The following is a 15,179-nucleotide window of genomic DNA, read 5'->3' as shown; positions in this document are numbered from 1 at the left end:
CAATAATTAATCCACTAACCAACGATGTTTACACGGCAAAATATGCCACCGGCTATTATTAAATTTACAACGATAATATTCACCCTTGACAAAATTTATTCACCTCCAGCAATTTGGGACTGCTTTATATTTTATCACATAATTGAATATTTCGCGAGTTCGTGAATAATGGATGAGCTTTCGAACAAAATTATACGCTATGTCGTCGGGGTAACCATGTTTTTTCAACTTTCCAAAAAACGGATTTTGCTATAAATGTTTTCACGACGCTTGCAAGTCTAAACAAATTTTTCGCAGCTCAAAATTGACGAAAATCGACTTCGGGAATATATATATATGTATAAACTGAGGTAAGCAAGGCACGCGCGACGAGCAAGTAATTAGGGGTTGACCCTCGCACGTGGCGTCTAGCTCCTGTTAATTACGACGACTAGTGGGACAATTACAACTGGCAGAAATTCCGCGACAGAGACTAAGAACGAGAAAAAATCCTCTGTAAAGTCGTCGGGACGTTCAAGAATCTCATCGTCAAATTCTGGACAACTTTTAACGACACACGTAACTATCGGCACCTTGCACACATCGCGCATACCTGGGGTTACACATACTCAGGATGCTTGGTTCTTGAGAAACGATACGAGGGTTCAAGTCGAAGAAGGAGATACCGACGACAGACGATAAGGGCCAAGGAATGGTGCAGAGTCCGCAGGCTGCTTAACGTCAGTGACTAATGAGCGCCTCTCACGGTAGCTTGCATGTGGATATACAATATATACATAAACGTGTAGGTATGTTAATATATGTATATATATGTATCATACACCGTGTGCCCCACACGTGTAATTGGGGATGGTAATAGACGCGTGTGGTGGTCCCTGATCGAAGATCCGGTACCAAGTAAAAAAAAGTAATATCCTCTCGGAGAGGGGATGGAGGATTGTCGCGGAGCAAATTGGAGTCGAGTACGCGGAGACATCGAGATGTGGAAAAACACTCACGAGACGCAAAGACAGAGTTGCTATCGTTGCTCGGTGAGACTCGTATTAGTTACGTAAAAATGGGCTTCAGAAAATAATTATATAGACACAGACTCACCGTTCCGTTTGAAGAGGGAGGTACTCGAGCCGGAACACGCGACGTCACAAATCACAGGTTAAAGCTGCGCACACAATTCCCGCATCACGAACGGGACACTCCAAGTCGATGCTCGCAGTTTTCAACCCCCGCGATGCACGCGTCGCGCCTTGTCAGTTTGACAGGAGCAGGGCGAGGAACTCGGAAAGGGTAACGGGGGCAGGGACGGGGTGGGGGTGGAGGTGGGAGGGTGACAAAAATTCGTGTCGAAAGGATCGACGACCGCATTGTACGCGCAGGAATAGAAATCGCAGTGAGGTTCCCCGCGGTCCTTGGCTGGTGGGTATATCCGATCCTAGTATCGCTTCGGGATAGACTCGAGGCGAACCATGTGCTTCCATCGTTTCCTCGCAAAGAGGTTCCTCTCTGCGCCTGCGCAGCCGAGTATCTCAATCCGCACCCACACACGTCGCCGTGCACAAACTTACTTCCGATTCTCCGTCGCCCTTCGCTTCTGGATCAGCTTGCATTTCGCGATTATTCTATATTTCCTGGATGATACGGGCATCTTCGCGAACCCGATGGACCGAGACGCCGTCGGGATCGAGTCGAATTGATTCGCTACTCCGATGCACTCCGCGACTTTGCGTCGAGGTACCGTGGTCATAAACGCCGAGATGCACTTGGTGCCATGCCGGTTCGACTGCAGTACGCCGCTGTCATGTCCCTCGTTCACTCTGCTTCTGTGTCTGAATATTGGCAAACATGCGCATGACCGACGATGCCCGCAAAGACGTCCCCTCGCTGCCTCCCTTTGCCGCGTGAATCGTTCACCTCGCGCCTCTTTTCACCTCATTCGTCTTCTCTTGCCTTCGCAATCTTCGGATAATTAACGCCGATCGGATGGACCCGAAAATATCAACGACGATGTCGTTAATGTCGCGAGCTGATTTCAACGCCGGTTACTAATTGGACCTGTACCCGTAATCGAGTCGATTATCCCGCGTCTCTAATCGTCTCGTGATCTGGTCTCAATTACTTGTGCGTATAATATTTATTTTAGTGATCTCGGAGTTTTAATTGCGCCGCTGTTGTACCAATTTTTCGCTTTCTGTTCTTTTTTTACGTTTATATGGATTACGTATGTAAGCGGGTTTTGTTGGAAACTAGATTTATGGATCGAATGTTCCGGAATTTATTGTTATCGAGATTGAATCGAGAAGATAAATATCAACATTCTAGCTTGAAGTTTGAAGGCAAATTTAAGAAGCGATAAAAATGTGTTGCAAAATCAAGTCAAGTATCCAAACAAATTTACTCTCGGAAGAAAAACGTATGTATCCGAAAGTGAAGCTATTAAAGACATTTTGAACGAATCGAACTGCCGCAGGAAAGTGAAAAGAGTGAAAGACTTTCATTGATGCATCTACAAGTACATAGAATGATCGATTGAATATTCATGCGTTCAATGAAAGTAAAATCAAGTGATTCGAAAGGATGAAAGAAACTGGTTTGACATTTTACACTGCCGGGAATATTTTTCTCTCGCCGGAAGAATGAGATGAAAAATTGACTCTAGGCTAAAAGCACACGTGTATCGATACAAAACATCGAACGCATTGAAATCTGAGGGGATTTACCAGACTAGACGCGTTAATCGAGTCGATTAAAACAACAAAATTTGCCGGAAATTCTCCCACCCCTGTTTCGAACAACACCGATGCAAGTTTGGAGGTTTAATTAAATTTTCACAGCCCGACAACGGGTTCGGGGTTCAGTGTACTCTCCGCTCTGTAATAACCCGGAGGCCAGACTCATTACGTGGAAATATTAATTGGAATACCGGTTCATTTCAAGCGAACCGTACATACCGGTGCGCACACATATATCGTACCCGTATATGCACCGAAACGCATAAATACCCGATACGTGCAGATAATATTCACCTCCGACCGTACGGAACTGATATGGCGTTTGTACCAACCACTGGATCCGACAAACGCGAACATCAACATCACCGGCTCGACACCTTCGAACACACCGTTGACCCTGCGGCGTTATTATCCCTGCGTGCAACACCCAAACTCGACGCAACAACGCAACTCCCACCGCAGACGTAAACCATTTCCCCTCGAATTGCGTATCAACAAAGAGTGTTCTGTCTCTTTTCGTCGTTGCAAACGAAATTAATCGAACTAGAGGGCCTCGCTTCGTGACGTAATTATTTAACACTTCTCAGCATGAAATATGGTAAAATTAGTTACGAGTGTAACTGTAAGCTGTGAGATAAGATAATGTTGTTCTATTTAAGGAAATTAAGAATGCCTCGTGGTGCTTTAGCCACAGGCCAAGGATGACAAAATGTCGCAAAACGAACGTCGATCGATCCTCCGATTTCGATCGAATAAATAATTCGCTTCCCAATGAGCTTTCGTGAATACTCGCGTTTATTTGCCGCGTGCGATAATCAGGCGGATTCGATGCACGGCGTGTACTTGTTCCCGCGTTGTATACACGTGTAAAATAAATCTTTCACGAGTCCCGATCTTAAAGAGGATTTTTCCACTGTAAGCCGGTACGGGTATAAAATATAGGTACGTATCCAACATCCAACATCATCCGAAATAAATCATTCGGAATTCTTCTAGCCTGTGCGTAAATATTTTCGTAAATTTGAAACGAGAGTTGAATTATTATCGTCGTCATTCGCCTGGGGGGCAATCAATTACTAAAAGTCGGGCTTCCCGCCTCGTCAAGATCGCTTTTGTGGAATCTATTGTCGGTGGAAGAATCAATGCAATGTGTACGTTTCGAAATTCCATCCAAGTCGAGTGGTGGCTCCGAAGTTTTATTCCTCGATGTTTTTTTTTCCCCTCTCTCTCTCCCTCTTTCGACCATCTCATGCAGTCTATATTCGTAAGGAGGTCAAGCGATAACTTGATCACAAAATTCGAAGCTTACGAGCGACCGATGTAATAGCTTCCCTCCCGAAATCAGGAATATTACAGGGACAAGGGAGGGGGGGACCAGGGCGAAAACTAAACGCAACCGAGGCTCGTCCGTGTCTTCTGGCTATACACCGAAATTTGTCCATCATCGTGGCTGGAATTGCTTCCTCGAGCTCTAAATAATAGCAACTGGCAAACCGAATCATAATAACGAGATAAAGAGAGAGAAAGACAGAGAGAGGGAGAAAAAGAACGATCAGTGATCGTCGAACGCTGAATTCACGCGTATTTTTGTGACGCAACGCCATCTTAGAATGACAGGAAAAAGGCTTGCGGATCAGCTTTCAGCGGTGAAAAAGAACGTCGCAGAGTCGAGAAAACGGCAACTAGTTTAGAGGTTAAACTCACCAGGGATGAAATCTGCGACGAGACGAGCCGAAGGGTGTCCTGGTCCGATGCACGATCAACGATCCACTGGCACACTGCACTGCAACCTTCACCGAAACAATTACAAACACACACTTTTTTCGCACGCGACAAATAAGGGCCGAAAAGGTAAGCACGAATGATCTCACCGGGCGAACGAAGCGCAAATGGCGACGAGCGACGAGCTCGACGCGCTGATCGAAGATGAAAAACTTCTCGACTAATCGCGTAGCGTCGAAATCTGTCGCTTCGCCGGCAAATCCGAAGCTCGGAATGAATCGGTGCCGGCTATTTCCGATCGCGGAAACGAATCGTTTGATCGTAATTGCAGAAGCCGAAACGCCCGGATCCTTGACTATAATATCGATTTATAACAGCTCGTGTTTACGCGCTTACGTGCCATGTTTACGACTGATTCGACTTGCGTCTGAGGCTTGCCTCTTGTTCGACTCGTCAATGTACCTCGATGTAAACAAACTTCACGACAATCTACTCGTCGCAATGAATTCTCGTTGAATGGTATGAGTTATATTTATATGGTTACGCACTGATCGTACGGAAAACGTATTCCCAGCGACAGGTATAAACTGTTTGTCGCATACGTACGATGATTGTGGATCACGATACCGTGCGAGGAATCTCTCAAAACGTCCGCCATATTGTTTGCTTTTATTCTTCATTTCGTAAACACGTTTTACTTCCGATATTTATTTACTTTTTCTATTTTATTTGACTTGGATTTCGTTCAACACCGACAGCTGCGCAGCGTCGATCGATGAGACAGAAATTTTGACCCAAGACATCCCGACGTCGGTCCGACGGCTCCGGTTGACTTGGGTTACGTAACATTCTTCTCTTTTTTTATAACGAAGAAAAATAAATATTGAAAAAATTTTTTCCGACGTTGCTTAAACTGGCTAATTAAAAGCTTTTAAGTCGACGTTTTTTTTTTCACAACTTTCAGCAGCGGGGTTATTACAGAACAGAGGTCAATGTCGATTTGAAATTTTTATAGTACGATTATCACACGTTATTGTAAATATTATCATCAGCTGTACAAGGAATAAACAAACTAAACGATTATTTCACTGGATTTCATTGGAATCTTCCCTTCTCTCACAAAAACAACCGTACGTGTAAACCTCACTGAAAATTTTCCCCTCATTATAATTTTTCTGCGAAATCATTCGACAGGCTTGTGCCTGTATAAGATTACCAATACGAGAATAGAACTGGATCGATTGATCAGAACTGAAAATAAAACTAGCACATGCGTAAAGATTTTCGAGACCCGGTTTCGCAACGTGTACATAATGTTATATATAATATCTCATCCGACTATTAATAAAGAAATTTACGATTACGAGACGTTCTATTATATAAAAGACCCATTGAATGGAATGAGATAAATGAACGGAAAATTTCCTCACCTCCTCCTCGCTTCGTTATCTAGCTACGCAGGAGTTTTGGTCCTCCGATTTCTATTGCGGCTCCAAGTTCAACGGTAAATTCTTCGGCAATGCGGCACTGGGCCAATCGCCGTGATTATGCATAATTTACACGCGCACCTTCTTGTTTCTCAAGGCACCGGTCGCCACTAAAGAACCAAGGGATGCAAATCAAACTGATAAATCTTAACGACGCGGAGATTTCTCCGTCGAACGATACGTCACCGGGTTCGGTACGGCTGGAATTAGATAAATGCCGAGAATTCAACGTGTGATACAAACACGCCGTATTCTACACGTGTGAAGTAAGCCGTCGAACTGGGAAAAAATCCTCCTACAATTATCGAAAATTGCAGCTGAAACGGAAACGAAGCAAAACTGGTTTTCACGTATAATACGCTAGTTTTAAACTAGAGCTTTCGAACTACCGCGGAGTATAATCGGGTCTACTTTCACTTCGGGGAGAAAACGGCCTCACGTTTGAACAAAGTCCCGAGCAGCGATCCGTTGAAGGCTACCGTACTCGAGAGAAGCGTACCGGTGGTGGAAAAAAAAAATCAACCCTACGGTTGAGGGATGAGTTGACCGGGAATTGTTACATCAAAGAGAAAGCTGACCCTGCTGCAAATGTTTCTATATACAGCGATTTTAAAACCCAGTTTGAACTTAAAATTTAGGCTTACAGACCTCGCAGCTCATATTGTTATACGCATTGAGAGCCAGAAAAATCCCAGGGGGTTGTTAATATTCGGAGCAGGAACGCGTTGGAAGTATGTATATATATACATATATATATATATATATGTATGTATATGAAACGGATAAAATCACTGGTCATGCGTCCAATTTCCTGCCCCCCCTCCGCCCCTGCTACTCGTTTCTAGGCGACGCCTGCAGTCGTCGGTGGGTTCACTAAAATAATTACGCGAGTGAATTACCGATCTCGAATGCTGCGCAGGCCTGAGAGAAAACGTAAAATACTTGACGTTTTTTTAAGTCGAAGGCTGAGATCACGTATGGATCAGATTGGAATCGACGACGTCTCCGACTTGGTCTCGGACTCGAGAGGTGAGGGGAACGATTGTAATCGCTTTATTTAAACACGCCCGGGCTGCTAGAGCCGCGCTTATCAAAGGGTCTGCCGCGAAGAGCTTTTGCGCAGCTTTTCCCTGCCTACATAATTCACCGGAGACAAACGCGAGACTAAATAGTAAATAAATTGTTGGAACCGGAAGAGCCGTGTTTATTTCTAGGCACGACTACTTTGCCTAAACACACGTCGCGCGTATGCTTGATTTTATTATTGCTGTACACGTGGGTGTGTGTAAACACACTTGAAATCGTTCGCTTGTCACGTTCACGGAAATTTTTCATAGCGATGAGATAGATCCTGCAAGCGCATCCGCGCCCTTCGCATTCCGCCTATAAGCGTGCTTAGCATCCGATTGGTGAACGCTGTCGAATTCGAGGGAGAGTAATATGAAGAATGCTCAATTACTTGTAGGCCGATGGCGTTTGTAACTCCGAACACGGAGAAATCCCCCTTCTCTCTCTCTCTCTCTCTCTTTGGAATTGAGAAAACAACGAACAAGTGTTGGTTTTTTTTTTCTTTTTTTTTTATTTCTCGTTTGTCTAGAGAAAAATTTCTTCTAGGTGCGTTTCGAGTCCCTGCTGCTTGGGCAAACGGTGCGATCAACGTCGAGATGAACGAATGTATGAAATTATATAAAAGTGGAAGAGTGAGACAATCGGAGGAGAAGACGCTGGACTCCGTGACCCGAAAAGGCGAGGGAGAGACTGGTCCGCTGGCCTCTATAAGCCTAAATAGTTGAATCTTGTTAACACCGTACGACAATCTCACGGACAATCGCATTCCCGTCTCGGTTTCACGCGCCGCGTATAGCAGCCATTTCCCCCTTCAGCTTAGATAAGCCTCTACGCGGCTGAAAAACGCTGATTTATATGGAAGAAACTCTCCCCTTTATTCCTGCTCCTTAACTCGCTCCCTTACACGTTAAGACTAGATCGGCCCACACGGAGTCTCGAGATTAAAATTATAAGGAGAAAAAACCCGGACGACTAACCAAAAGCGCTCGTGATTATGCACGTGACGTACGATTTTTTTTTTTTAAATTTTATCTTATCCCTTTCCATCGTTCCTTGTGGAAATAATTATGTGTTGCTCGTACGATAAGAAGCTGAAAAAATTTCATTTACATTCGCAATCAATATCAAAATTACAGTCTCCGATATAAAGAATGTAACGAAAAATTCTTATAATATTGTTTGAAGATACAAGCTGCGTGTCGAAAAAGATAGATGCAATAATAATTTTTTTGAAAAAAAATTACAGCTACGCGTCTGTTCCGAGGCGCAGAATCGAGTCCCTAATTGAACGATCCTTTGGCTGAGACCCTGAAGGTGGGGGGGGGGGGGGGGGGGGGGGCGGAGGGGGGGGAGGAGGAGGGAGGGTGAAAATATTTATCGCGTTGAAACAAGGAAGGGGAAAAAAAAAATATTCTGAAATAAAAATATAAAATCAGCAGTCTCCGATAATCCGGCAGTGCAGTCAGGGATGCTCGGCCGCGGCGGGAGAGATTCGTGGCACAATAATAATTCGGATGCAGCGGAGTCAAATGGCGGTATGTATAGAGATATACGGAACGCTCCGAGGAGCCGAGACTTTACTCGCTGCAGCGCTGTTAGGTAAAAGTAGGCGTCGCCCCCGAGAGTTTTACGAGCGTTGCTCCAATCGATCCCGGTTTTCTCCCACGCGACTGACGCCCGGCATCGCGACGCTGCAGCGTGCAGTTTATACACGCTATACGACTCACGGGTCAATCCAAATCCCTCGGGCAGCCTAATCCTGAGAAGGAATTTTCGATAACCCCGTCCTCCACCTCCCCCCCCCCCCCCCCCCCCCCCCCCCACCTTGTTCGCAGTCTGCGAAATCGCGGGCAAAAAATAATCGCGAGCCGCGTGGACGCGGTTAAATTATAGGGGAAAATTCACAGCTTCGTGTCAAGCGAGAGAGAGAGAGAGAGAGAGAGAGAGAGAGAGAGGAGAGAGAGAGAGAGAGAGAGGAGAGAGAGAGAGAGAGAGAGAGAGAGAGAGAGAGAGAGAGAGGAGAGAGAGAGAGAGAGAGAGAGAGAGGAGAGGAGAGAGAGAGAGGAGAGAGAGAGAGAGAGAGAGAGTGCGTGGCAAGGGATTCGTTTTTTCGCTCTCGCGTAATCGACGACGTTTTTGAGGAGTCGATTTCTGGCTTCAAGCTCGAACCTTTGCCGACTTCGATCCTTGGGTGAATGCGAAACTGCCGGGTATCACGAAGACGCCGCATGCGGGTTACGGTTTTCGAGCGCGACGCAGAGATGCGCGCTTTCTGATACCGTTCCGGGCAAAGCTCCTCGATAGGGTGGAAAAGCCCAAGACATGTATGACGCCCTCTGTAACCGGGTGATTTTCGCGAGGGCCAGACCTCCGGCGTTTTAGAATATCGGAACTCGATCTGGCTTACCACTTGTAGATTCCGGTCGACGCTCTCCTCAGGATCTCGACTCCCAGCGACGGCCGTGGATCCGAAACAGACTCACTGACGTGCGGACCGACGTGCGCTGCCCGAAAACGTGGAAGAAACACGCGATCCGACCGTGCGAATCGGGAAGAGGAAGCCGCGTCCCGGTGTTTCGAAAATCCGACAGGACGACGGGCGTGATTACGGAGGGAGTAATCGGTACCCGGACACGTTGCACACATCACTGACGACGATAACTCGGAAACGAACGATTCGGTCACGTGCGAAGATGTAACGCGGATCGTCGGGCGTTGCGCGAAATGCAAACGAACGATAATTCGCGTTAAGCGGGAGCTGCTCTCGCGTGATGTTGGAATATTAGAGAAGAATCGGATGCGTCGTGTGCAGCGGACGCGATGCTACGGATCGGCGTTTGGCACTATACGAGCCGGGCCTTTTGCTATACTATAAGGTAGTAAGAGAGCGAGGAGAGCCCCTGCCGGCGCAGCCGTACATCTTAGTGTTATGGGCAACTCACATTGGAAGATACGCCATCAAGCATAGCCCTAGCGGAGCGCGAGCGAGCGATTGTAAAAGTTTTAGGGACACTTTGCGAACACCCTCCACGCCGGCCTCCTCCTCCTCCTCCTTCTCCCTTCCGCCCCTCCTCGACGTCGACGTCGACCGTCGTCCCTTCCCGCCGTCGGCGCCCCTAGCTCCCCTCGCCCGGAGGGGAGAAGGAAGGGGCGACGGTGCACCCCCAGACCCCTGCATCCCCCAACCCTCCTCCCCCGGACTCGCGGCCATTACTCGCCTCCTCGTGTGCCTCGTGCGTTCGCGATACATGGACCGACGACCATCGGCAAGGATCTCGCTCCGACGGATCGACGAAGAGGAGGATAAACCACCCGCAGATTCCTGGGCGCGGCGCCTTCGACGACCGTCACGTGGCGCCGCCGCCGCCATCGCGGCCGATCCTCGCGTCAATCTCAATCCCATTTCTCACCCCGAGGGAATATTCGGGGGTGCGAAGAGGCGGTGGGATTCACCTTCGCTCCGTCCCTCCGGGCTGATTATCTCCTCCCGGAACGCGCGTCTTGAGCGTAATAATTAAGGACGACACCGGACGGCACGAGGATCGGAGATCCTCTTCCTTTGTCGCAAGAGGAACCCCCGGGAACGGAAATACGCCCGATTGAGACGCGAGTCGGACGCTCTTATCGAGACGATTGCTTCCCGGACGCACCTGACCCCGCGGGATAGTAACCGGGGTCAATTCTCTCCGACGGGGATGATCGGGGAGTACGAGCATTGACGAGCACGGTTCATGCATTGTCGCCAAAATTCCAGCTCGCATTGCCGTCAGTTATCGGCTCTTGTACGAGGAATTCCGATCGCAGGCTGACTTTGCGGTCGTCTCGCGTTGCTTTGCCGGATGTTTCGAGGTGTTCGAGAGCGTGCGTGAGACGGTGCGTAGAGGCGTTAGACGAGGGGCGGTAAGGGGAGGAAGGCCTTCGAGGAGGACTAAGACGCGAGTGGAATTTGCCGGTGAAATAAATAAATTCGAGGCCATCTTCCCAGAAGAATATAGCCGGTATATATACCTGAAATACAAGTGACGCCTGCTGCGCTTCGAGTGTCATGCATACGTACGTGTGCATGTATTTGTATATTATGTATATATATACATACATACATCTTTGTATCCGTGTACGCGTTGCGACCGAAGAGAGATATCGACAGGGCGGGAGGGAGACGGCGAGATCCACCTCTCGAGACACGAACTCCGCAAACGGAACCCGAGGGCCGGCCACCCACCCACCCCTTATTGCCCCGTATACTCGCCAATTTATGCGCGAAAACGTATTAAACACCCGGGGCACACACGCACGCGTTTCGCCGCCTGCGAGGAGCTGGTAGGTAATTTTGAACCGGCGATGACGATGGCGAGGAGGTGGCGGAGGGGGAGGAGAAGAAGCAGAAGAAGCGGAATAAGGCCCCCCTTACGGACTCCGGCGTGTGTGTATCGCCACCGTGTTATATGGTTAATATTTTAAATGCGGTACACCTACATTGTAAATACCGGGTTATACTTTGTGCCGATCTCTTTTCTAAGAATAGCGTCGAGGCTCGGCGATATTCCGCTCTGTCCTCCGACCGATCTTTGGGCGATTTCTTAAAGGCCAAAAACGACGGGACCGATCCTCCTCCGCCCCTCGAATCTCCCTCGCCCGGCACAAAGGAAGATATCAACTTCCCAGGTGGAGGAGGATCGCCGGGTACGGGAATATCCATTAGCGAGAGACTCGCCGCGCTCCCTCCTCCCTTTCCCCCGGGATTTAACCCTCCGTTAGTGCAACCCTTTGTACACACCCACGCACACTCGCTTTCGAGTAGATTTCCGCGAATCACCCGACGCGATATCCGTTTTCCTGGAATTATCGGTCGACCGGGCGCGATTTTCCGGCCTCGTCTGGACTAACCTTAAGATTCACGATGCCTGCCGGCTAGTGGAGACCTTTCGGAGTGTTACGATTAAAATTAAATCCATGCAGCGTGATAAGCGAGGGGCGAGGAGGATCCGCAAGCTTGGGTACCTTACGTACTCCGTGCCGTTATCGGGGATGATTCAACCACTCCGCGTCAAGACATATACAGCAGCATTCGGTCTGCGACTACATCGCGATTGCGGATTACGGATTTCGTTCAACTTCCTTTCTTCTTACCAAAAATTTCTCCATTTTCTCCCATCAATCTTTTACTGTGCGTAAGACACGCTCACATGCCGTGTTTGATCCCCATGAGAATGGAGTTGAAACAAGAAAGAAGAAACGTTATTTTTCAGAAACAGAGTATCGATAAGTACGTCGCAGTAAAACGGGGGGTGACTTTCTTTGGCAACCAGGGCGGTTTCGAGGTATGAAGAGGGGGAAAAAAAATTTCCTTTCTCCCGAATCGTATAGCTAATTCATCGTATTCCTACTCAGGCATATATACATATATACATATACACATAATACCTGCACGACACGGACACGCGTGCGTTATTACTGTGTCTGTGTATACGTACACATATAAATAAATACATACATATATATAATCTTCGGATAGACAGCCCCGCGCGTGTACGAATCGCCTGGCGTCTGTCTCTTAATGGAATTGCTGGGCTATATCTGCAGCGACGAGGATGGGGCAACTTAAATAAAAGCAAACGAGCTGCCCTCCGCTCTCTCCTCTCCTCTCCTCTCCTCTCCTCTCCTCTCTCATCCCCCTCGGCACTCCGTTCGGTGCGGCGTAATCCTCCGCAGAAACTCGCTGCTCTACTCTATCCCAACAATCCGTATAACCTCTGCCCCTCGTCCCCTCGATCCCTCCTCAGACCGCCCGTCGACTCGGAGCTCCGGCTCGCGGGATTCCCGGGTCAGAGCTCCGCGCCCCGAGGACTCTCCGAGGAGGCACCGATCCTTCGCCCGAGATGAAATTCAATCCCGATGAAATAACTCGGGTCGATCGAATCGGCGGATGAGATTATGAGACGCGCGGACCGCGTCGCGTTCCTTTTACTCCCTTGGAGATAAAAGCACGCGAGCTTCAGTTGCCCAAACGAGATTGCGGAAGTTTTGCCGGAGGAGCCGTAATCGCGCTGTTTTTTCGCGGAAATAGGTGTAGCTAATTATTATTATCCATCACCTGACTCCCGTTTCAGGTGCAACAACGCTGCTACAGCCACGAGACAAAAGGAGAAGCGGCAACGCGTGAAGAAACCCGCCGCGGCCGCAAAGCGGTCGGCGTCTCGTTTTCATTAGCGAATCGGGGTGTCGATCTTTCATTTTCTCCAGGATCACGAGCCGCGACGGCCAACCGGGTACCCTTGTCGGTTAGTTGAATCGTAATGGAGGTGAGACGGCAACCGGTTATCTGCATAAAGGCGGACGAACCGCTGCAGCCGCCGTCGAGAATCCGTACCTACATTCGAGGAGTCGGCGGGCTGCGTTTTACAGGTGTATAAGCGGTATGGAAATAGGAGCAATTGCCGAGGGAGGCGCGTTCGTATAAACCGCACAAAGTTAAACGCCGCGCGGTAGCGGCTAGCGCGTAATTAAGAGCGTTCATTATTCAAACTACATGCGATTCGCTCGCGTGCATGCGTGTATGTATGCTTATGCGGCCTTTGCAACAAGCTGACGTTGTATTCGCGAGTATGAAAAGTATCCCTCGTTCCGCGTTTCATTTATCACAATAATAACAATCATATCTCCAATTACCCGTTGTGTCTACTTTAATACTCTGTCGTGAGTGTATATATTGTACACCATGTAGGCGTAAAATAGAAAAAAAAATAAAAAAAAAAAAAAATGTAAATCCGACGCGCCAAGGTTTCTAGATCGAACGCCTTTTCACGATCGTATTGCACGCAACGCGTTTAACGCCGAAGAGGGAATTACTAGTTTCGTGAAAATTCTTCGCCACGATTTGTACGGAAACGGCGAGAATCTGCCGTGTTATTTTCGCGCTCTGATTCTCAGGATCGAGGTGTGGGGATGAGGACAGGAAGTCGGATCGACGAGGCGTGTATACTCGATGCGAAGGAGTTAGATTTGCTCGCAAAATGTAAAGAATGAAGAGCGAATACGAGTCACGGTCGTACGAGAATCGATTAGTCGCGGCTTACCGATACGCGTACGTGTTATTAATATTTTACGTTTACGTTCTCCAATGCGACAGGGCCAGTCGTACCACTTTCAAATATATCGATCAATGTATCCGGCAATTACACCGGCTCGAACAATCGCTCCGTTGCAGCTGAACGCGTATAAGAAACCGGCGAGATTACAATATTGTGAAACGGTGCAACGTTAATTATCGGAAAGCTGCGGTAGTTGATAATTATTGAGAACAATCGTAAAGCTGTACGATCGAATTTCTCGCCTGGTAGGCGAGCTCGATCACCGATTTACTCCGTCGCGCACTTAAAATCTTAACAATCTTTCACACCCGATCCAGATTCCACTTCGGTTGTCGCTTCTTACGCGTTACAGCTTCGACAAAACGCGAGGCGACATTTCTCTCAGGATTTCCGCGGCAGACTGCCGATCCAACCGAGTCAAAATTCGGATTAGAAAGTTTGAGGGAAACCCGTGCTCTCCTTTTTTTTCTGGCTGCCACGGGGCTCGAAACCCTCGGAAGGGTTGCGCTTCGCTTCCTTCAGGGAATCCCTAATATACCATACCCACCGCCGTAAAACCATTGTCCCGGTCTAAGGTCGAGGCTCAATTTTTTTTCCTACGAAAATGGAAAGTTCGACTGCCGATCCAGAGCGACGTCGAATCGCCGGAATAAATATTCGCCAATACGAGTAGGTATGATCTAAGCGAGAGGAATTATTGAGTCGAGCGTACAGAGTGCGAAAAATTGAAGAGAAGAATTGAAATTTGACAGATGAATCCAAGCGTCGAATAAGTATTCATAGAATACAGAGAAAAGAAAAACAGTTTTCCTCGATATTCTGTGCTCAAATTTTTGATTTGTTGTTTTTCAATTCTTTTCTTAGAATTTTGTTTCATCGTGGCCAAGATGCGGAAGAATTTGACGGTAAATGCGCGTGCGCAGCGCTGCGCACACGTGGGTCCAGCCTGCCACTCCCCTAGATATTTGTCTAGCCAGTACCGCCGAGTCTATGTGGCCACAAAAGCGAGTTCTCTGCCGAATTCCACCTTCCCTGGTCCTTGTGAATTTTTCTCTTATTTTATTTCTTTTTTTTTTTTTGTTTTT

The sequence above is a fragment of the Neodiprion pinetum genome, chromosome 1 (assembly GCF_021155775.2).
Source record: "Neodiprion pinetum isolate iyNeoPine1 chromosome 1, iyNeoPine1.2, whole genome shotgun sequence".
NCBI classification, from domain to species: domain Eukaryota; kingdom Metazoa; phylum Arthropoda; class Insecta; order Hymenoptera; family Diprionidae; genus Neodiprion; species Neodiprion pinetum.
The sequence above is the reverse complement of the archived record's forward strand: the minus strand, read 5'-3'. Positions refer to the sequence as shown.